This window comes from Phocoena sinus, chromosome 5 (assembly GCF_008692025.1).
Source record: "Phocoena sinus isolate mPhoSin1 chromosome 5, mPhoSin1.pri, whole genome shotgun sequence".
Classification (NCBI taxonomy): domain Eukaryota; kingdom Metazoa; phylum Chordata; class Mammalia; order Artiodactyla; family Phocoenidae; genus Phocoena; species Phocoena sinus.
This window is the reverse complement of record NC_045767.1, coordinates 58,174,436-58,183,150: the sequence shown is the minus strand read 5'-3', so window position 1 is coordinate 58,183,150 and position 8,715 is coordinate 58,174,436. Positions and strand designations below refer to the sequence as shown.

The window sequence follows — 8,715 nt, the reverse complement described above, 5'->3', positions numbered from 1 at the left end:
TCTGACATAGAGCAGCTGTCATTTTAACCTTTGTGAAACTCAGTTTCTTCTGTAAAAATAAATGTCTAGCTCATAGGGTTGTTTGATGTTTAAATGGCATTGATATATAAAACATTTAGCACAGGGCTTGGTACTTAGTAAATACTCTATAAATCATAGTTGCTATTATTTTTAAGTATTAGACCCACTATTTTCTTAATAAATGTAAGGTAAATACTAGAAGATGTTTGATACTAGTGCAAAAAATTAATAACCATATTATAAAAGGCAATAAAATTTTAGAAAGATAAATCATAAATTTTACATCTACATAGTGCTGTTGAATGTACACTGTAGAGTATAGATGAGTATCAAACAATGTATTTTTCTACTTGAAACTAATTAGTTTCTCTTGCATTAGTCAAAGGTCTTCCTCTACCACATGGGAAAAACAGAGGTTATGAGTGATTAGTCATTTTTCTGCTTTGAATAATGATTGAGCTGGGACTCTTCCAATCAAGTCTCTTAATACATACCCACAATCATCCTTATATCATGTACAGTATACCAGAATAGACATCAGGCTACTGGTCTTATATATAATTGAATTTGAAGTACAAAATTACTTTACATACTTCTGTATTAGTATTGCATTATGAAAAATTAACATGTATACAAATGACAGTTCTCATCAAGAAGCAGACTGTGTAGCATCAATACAATTTTATGTATGTACATCCTAAAAATCATATTCACTGTTACTTAAAATAAATCTGGCACTGCCTGCCATAAAGGAAACAGAAAAATATAAGCATTCAAAAATAGGAGAGGTCTTTGAAAAGTATCATGGTTATAAGAAGGTGATTTTCTTTCTTTCTTTTTTTTTTTTTTTTTTTTTTTTTTTTGGTACGCGGGCCTCTCACTGTTGTGGCCTCTCCCGTTGCGGAGCACAGGCTCCGGACGTGCAGGTTCAGCGGCCATGGCTCACGGGCCTAGCCACTCCGCGACATGTGGGATCTTCCCGGACCGGGGCACGAACCCGTGTCCCCTGCACCGGCAGGCAGACTCTCAACCACTGCGCCACCAGGGAAGCCCTTTTCCTTTTTTTAAGTCAATGAAATTGAGAGGAAATACTTGAGTCTGGAGAAAAATGCTTATTAAATAGTATAAATAGGGCTTCCCTGGTGGCGCAGTGGTTGAGAGTCTGCCTGCCGGTGCAGGGGACACGGGTTCGTGCCCCGGTACGGGAAGATCCCACATGTCGCGGAGTGGCTAGGCCCGTGAGCCATGGCCGCTGAACCTGCACGTCCGGAGCCTGTGCTCCGCAACGGGAGAGGCCACAACAGTGAGAGGCCCGCGTACCACAAAAAAAAAAAAAAAAAAGAAAAATTAGCATAAATATATTTAATTTAAAAAAAACCTATTTTCTTTGCACAGATATTATGTGTAGCAAATAAAAATCAATTCGGTAGATATTCCTATTTTTTAAATATGCTTAACTATAGTTTTTGTACACACTTGAGAATTCAAAATGGTACTACCACTTTGGAAGACAGTTTGGCAGTTTCTTACAAAATGTACTCTTACTATATGATACAGCAATTCTGCTTCTTGTTATTTACCCCAAGTTGTGTAGCTTACACAAAAACCTACATACATGTGTTGACAGCAGCTTTATTCATAATTGTCAAATCTTGGAAACAACTAAGATGTCCTTCAGTAGGTAAATGCATAAATAAACTGTAGAAAATCCATACAATGGAATATCATTCAAAGCTAAAAAGAAATGAACTGTCAAGACATAAAAGAAACTTAAATGCCTATTGCTAAGTGAAAGTAGCTAATCTGAAAAGACTTCATACTGTATGACTTAAACTATATGATATCCCAGAAAAGGCAAAACTAGGGAGAAAAAGTTCAGTGATTGTGGGGGACGGGCAAGTAAAGGGAAGAGATGAATAGGTGGACCACAGAGGCTTTTTAGGTAGTGAAAATGCTGTTTGATAATGATGGATATATGTTATTAAACTTCTGTCCAAACCCACAGAATGTGCAACACCAAGAGTGAAACATAATGTAAACTATGGACTTGGATGATTATGATGTGTCAGTGTAGGTTCATTTTTGGTTCAAAAGAAAAAACTGACCATTCTTGTAAAAAATGATGATGGGTGAGGCTATGCATGTGTGAGGACAGGGAGTATATGAGAAGTCTGTGTACGTTTCTCTCAATTTTAAACCTTAAAAACTCTCTATTCTTGGAAATACACATGTTAAGCAAGTTTTGAAATGGTACTAAGAAGGATTTGTATGTCATAATTTTGTATCATTTTGACTTTTTTCAGCTAAATGAGCTAGGTGACAAAGCTTGAGAGATACTTGCAGATAAGAAAATCAGCAATAAAAACAATTACAACAGCAATTGACATGCTTTCGAATCCTGAATGAGGAAGAAAGGAAAGCTAGAATATAGCTAATAGATTGGTAGGAAACAGGTTGGTGAAAAAAAAGGATGTCTCTGAGTTTAAAAAGTAGATATATTGAATAGGAGAGACTGAGAACTAGAAAAGCATGAGATCAGATAATGGAATTTTGTAGTATAAATATTAATTGGCTATTTCTGGATTATGACAAAGTTTTAGGTTGTTGCCAAGAGGTATATGAGGATGTATGTGGCATGAAGCTTAGAGCCATTGATGTTGAGGAAGAGAAACAATTATAAAACATGTGGATTAAATATCAATTAATGAAGACACTTATCTCCTAAAATAATGGTGGTACTTAAAGACATCCATAAGGCCAGTGACTTAATCTTCAGTGAGTAAGAGAAAGACAGTGAGAAAGACAGTATTATGACCAGATGATCTGAATTCAAGTTTCTCTCAAGAATGAAAGATTAATAGTTTGAAATAGTAACTATCATAAGAACAACATCTGCATTCCTGTTCTTGATAGCTTCATTCCTGCCATCAATGTGTGATTGCTAGAAGCTCATCAACATGAAGTTGAATGGACCACAGGAGAGGGCACTGATTTCGCAGAGATTAGGGTTTGTATAAGAAAAGGAAAGAATGGACAGAAAGAATATCCATTGTAGTTGATTTATAGTGAAACCAGCTAACAGATCAAAGAAGCATAAATCTGGCAGAGAGGACAGAAGTGGGAGCATAAGTTAGAGGAATAATAGGTATTATTTCAAAGAGAATTGATTGTTAAACTGATTTAGCATCTCAAGGTAGTGAAAGGTGACAGAGATAAGAAGTATTGGAGTTAGCTGATATATAGGTATCTATTGGAACTTTGTGCAAAAGTCCATCCAAGATAGTTACAACACAACCTGAAGCATTTGGTGCTGTTTGAGAGTAATGTTTTATGTTTGTTAAACAGTTGCTCACACTTTTACATAAAAGTTTTGCTGGAAAAATAGATGGTAAATCTCCTATTAGCTTTTCTTCCAAGGAGAAAGATGTTTATTTAAAAGAGAAAAAGTGATCAGACAACAATGATGAATTCTTTTAAATATATATATATATATTATATACATATATATATATATATATAATTTGTAAGATATCCTTTAAAAAACTAAATTATTTTTCAGGAAGAAGCATATTTTTCTTATTTTCATACTGCTATATCTGTTTTAAAACACTGATTTCTCTACTATTCCTGTAAATCACCCAGAAGCAGCTTATATTTGTGTGACTCTAAGCCACATATATTTCTCATTATTGAATAGTACCCTTTTCTGACTTTTTCTGATAAGGCTAAATTGAACTGATGTGAGAGAAACATACTTCTTACTGAAAATATTCATTTTTCATAGGCAGAATTCCAGTATCATGCACCAAACAAATATAGAAACAAATTCTGAATTCTACACAGGCAGTTTTGGGAAAAACAATCACAGTTTCACAGTATTGTTCATAAGCAGAAATATTAACGGTTGTAAAGGATGGATATTGTTCTTCTTTCTCCAATGCTGTTTAATTAGTTCTCACAGTCATCCTTTTATTAGACCACAGAAGGTTAGATTGGGACAGGCATGTACTTTTCTGTCAGGCAGTCTTGACTCTTCAGGACTCTGTGGTTGATTGGCATTTACTGGTGATATAGGGCTGCCTGACCACAGAGCCTGGACTATTAATTATTGAACTGTACTGCCCCTCATAGTACCAAGTCATATGGCTGGAATGAGGAATGAATAAAATATTTATCTCTCTTATTCTCTCCCTTCATTGTACTGTATAGGACAATAACGTTATTTTTCCAGAATTTTATAACTATCAGGTGGTAGAACCAAGATTAAAAAACAAACAAAAACAAAAGCCATGCCACCACTTCACACCCAGTGCACTTTCCAATATAATGTAGTTTTCTCATCTTTGAGAACATGTTTAAAGTGAAATTGTTTTACTTAAGAAAATAAAATGAAACTTGGTGAGGGCTATAATCATTCAGTTTTTAGTCCTGGAAAAGTTTAGTAGTGGAAGAAATTAGCAATCATGAGAATGGTATTGTGCCTACTCTACAGTTTCATAGTAATTATATGCATATTGGGAATATTGGTTAATTTCTCTTTCCCTCCCTTATAATTTCATATATTTAAAAATAATATCCAAGAATTAGAGAGCTGTTCTTTTCGTTGTTAAGATTTAAAGATCATCTGTTGAAATGATTACTCATTAATTTATTCATACTCTACTTTAAACAAAAAATACGAAGTATTTTTATTTTTAATAAAGGTTGGATACATTTATGATTTGATATACATAGAGTGAAATGATTACTAGTCAAGCTAATTAACATATCAGATCCTCACAAGGTTACCATTTTGTGCATGTGATGAGAGCACAAGAAATCTACTCTGTCAGCAAATTTCTGACAGCAGAAATTAAAACACTGTAAAGTAATTATACTCCAATAAAGATGTTAAAAAAAAACTATAGTCATCATACTGTACATTAGATCTCTAGACTTCTTCATCCTGCATCACTGCAACTTTATGCCCTTTGACAAACATCTCCCCATTTTCCCCACCTCCCCTCCCCAGTTTTACTCTCTGCTTGTACATCTTCAAGGAGATTTTGCCTTTGGCAACAACATGAATGAACCTAGAGGACATTAGGCTGAGTGAAAATAAGCCAGACACAAAAACAAGTGACATCATGCACTTCTTTTCTAGGTTGAATCTACAAAATTGTGTTTTTTTAAATCCAAAACTAAATTGAGTGCTAGAATAAGCTAGACACTGATTTCAAAAATATATAGTAAAAAAAAATGCCCATTACAAATACAGTTTTTCTATCTTTGTATGGGTGTTTAGGATCTAAATCTTTTATTTTCCTGCTCCTTAGAATAATAGGAAATTGACATATTGCCAAGGCTATCTCATGGAAAAATGCCTCTTCCCTTAAATTCCTATAACCAGTATCCATTGGCCTCTTAGCTATAGTTTCTCTAGATTCCAACTTGTCTTTCCTCTACTATAAGAATAACCTGAATTTATGTTGTAATAAATATCCTTTAATAAGGAATTAAGACTCTAGTGGAGATTCCTGCACCAGAATACAATGAACTACTTTAATATCTTGAATTCTAAAGAAATCCTGATTGAGTATAATCAGAGAAATTTAAAGCTCTATTATCATGTGGTGACAATCTTCTGAATGCCCACTAGGTTCCAGGCATATGTTCCTGAAGATGAGCTATTTATGTTTTTAAGAGTTAATTATCTGAATGGTTCTGCATTGGTTTATCCCCAATTAGATGCAGCCTTTCCTCTCCAAAGGGAGGATACAAATACCACGCAGTTTTATTTAGCTTAGAGATAACAAAGAACAAAGAATATGTCTTTTTAAATTTTGAATCGATGGGTTCATTTTCAACTGTATGATTGTCAAATTTGTGTCTTCTAAAGAAATGTATGCTATAAAGCTATATGATTTTTCACATATAATTTGTGAAATGCTGCTTGCATATGCCCACCCTAACTAATTTCGTGAAGTTGATCTGAATACTTTATTTGCCTTGACACTATTTCAAGATTCATTAATAATGAGCTCTCATGAATATATGGAGATGGTACGTCAGAGCCTGTAGCATCTCTGCACTGTTTGTGGATAGGCAATGAATATCTATTAATTTGTTCTTAGTCTCCAACCTTGTCTCTTAGCATTGAACATTAACTAGTTATTTATTTTGACATTGAAAACAGAACTATCACTTTTATTGACCAAATAGGGCCACAAAGGGCAGCTCCACAGAACACAAATAAGACAACCCTAAGACAAGAGTGTAAAACTGTAGCAGACAGGTTAATACTCTTCACCCTCATCCTCTCCCACCTCCTCTCCAACCTCCTTGTAAACCTTCTCAAGGGCAGCCACGTCCTCACAGGCTTCAAAAAACTTTCCTTACTCCATGCCCTCACCCACGTACCACTGAACAAAGGCACGCTTGTCATACATTAGGTTAAACTTGTGGTTCAGGCAAGCCCAGGCCTCAGCGATGGCTGTGGCGCTGCTCAGCATGCAGAGAGCAAGCTGTACTTTGGCCAGGTTTCCACCAGGTACCACAGTGGGAGGTTGGTAATTATTGCCAACTTTGAAGCCTGTCTAGTCCACAAACTGGATGCTGTGCTTGGTCTTGATGGTAGCAATGGCAGCATTGACATCTTTGGGAACCACATCACCATGGTACAACAGGCAGTAAGCCATGTATTTACCATGGTGAGGGTTGTATTTCATCATCTGGTTGGCTGTTTCAAAGCAAGCATTGGTGATCTCTGCTACAGTAAGCTGTTCATGGTAGGCTTTCTCAGCAGAGATGACAGGGGCATATGTAGCTAGAGGGAAGTGGATGTGGGGATAAGGGTACCAAGCTTGTCTGGAATTCTGTCAGATCAATATTCAGGGCTCCATCCAATCTCAGGGAAGCAGTGATGGAGGACACTATTTGGCTCATGAGGTGATTAAGATTAGTGTAGGTTGGGTGCTCAATATCGAGGTTTCTACAACAGAAGTCATAGATAGCCTCATTGTCTACCATGAAGGCACAATGAGTGCTCCAGCGTGGTGTGTGTGGTGAGGATGGAGTTGTAGGGCTCAATTACAGCTGAGGAAACCTGGGGTGCTGGGCAAATGGAGAACTCCAGCTTGGACTTCTTGCCATAATCAACAGAGAGATCCAAATCCGGTCCAAGACAAGGTCAATGATCTCCTTGCCAATGGGGTAGTGACTGCGGGCATAGTTATTGGCACCATCTTCCTTGCCTGTGAGGAACTGCTCAGGGTGGAAGAGCTGGCAGTAGGTGCTAGTGCAAAATGCATCAATGACTGTGGGTTCCAGGTCTACAAACACTGTTGTGGGCACATGCCTGCCAGTGCCTGTCTCGCTGAAGAAGGTGTTGAAGGAGTCATCCCTTCCCCCAATAGTCTTGTCACCTGACATCTGGCCATTGGGCTGGATGTCGTGTTCCAGTCAGTAGAACTCTCAGACGGCATTGCTGATGGGGACACCGGCCTGGCCAACATGAATGGAGATGCACTCACACATGGCTGAGACTTGTAGGGTTCTGTGGCACTGGAGGAGGCGAGGGGACAGCCACAAAGATCTCCCACTAATAGATTACCAAGGAGTCCGGGGAAGAAGTAGTCAAACATTAACTATTTAAAAAGCAGTTCATTAGATATATTATTTTTTGATTTTAGAAGTATACATGTGCATTCATATACATATTATATATAGGAAGATAATATGCAACAAAATAGCAATAATACTTTTCACTGCATAAGAAAATTAGAAAAAACTTATTATCCTTATTTCTGTATTTTTAAAATGTTTTCACTCAAGTTTACAAGAAACAACACTAATACAGTTATAGCAACAATACAATTTGTTTTTACCAGTGATTTTTAACCGACCGGTACTCATAAACACATTTAGAGAGCTAATATTATGACTGTTTTGTATAAAAGAATCCACCCTCATCTTGATTGCCTTACATGAATAAGTGATAAGATTGAATCCATATATTACAACCATAAATCTTGTACATTCCCCACTATGATTTTAAAAGAAAAAGAAAAAACAAAGTGCTGACCTTTTTAGGACTGAGAATAAATACCTAACAGCAGGGAGAGAAGAGAAGCTCAACCATCAGAGAAAGATTTGGGCAAATTGAGACTCAACGTATACCTTCCAACACAGCTAGGATCTGGGTAGTTGGGCATTCAGAAGGGCAGGCTTTCTGGGCAAGGGATAGAGCACCAGGAAATCAAAGCTATGGACAAAAAATGATCATGGGATTGATGGAGATGTAGGAAAATTTAGAGAATAAAATTTTATTAAATAAGTGCCTAAATCATATTCATGTATGCTTTTAATACAATTTTGGTGAATAAACAAAAAAATTAAAAAGTGAAGAGAATATATCTAGATAGGAGGCATCTGTTTCCTCAACTATACATTTGTTGCCTAATTTATGATGAAAATAGATAAATTTTATTGTGTACTTTTTATATGCTTGTCAGTATGCTAAGAACTTTAGACACACTTTTATTTAAATACCTGAACAATTCACTTAAGTAGATATTATTGTCCCCATTTTTAAGTGACAAAACCAAAACTCAGAAGATTAAGTAACTTGGCCAAAGTAAGTCATTTAGGTAGTGGCAGAGCCAGGATTTGACACTGCATTGCCTGCATTCCAAGTTGAAGGGATTATTTCTTTTA

The 8,715-nt window shown here is 36.3% G+C and overlaps 1 pseudogene; it reads right to left on the bottom strand.

Annotated features, from left to right (window-relative positions):
• Nucleotides 1-6,296: 6,296 nt before the first annotated feature.
• Nucleotides 6,297-7,906, bottom strand: LOC116754776 (annotated as a pseudogene).
• Nucleotides 7,907-8,715: the final 809 nt, after the last annotated feature.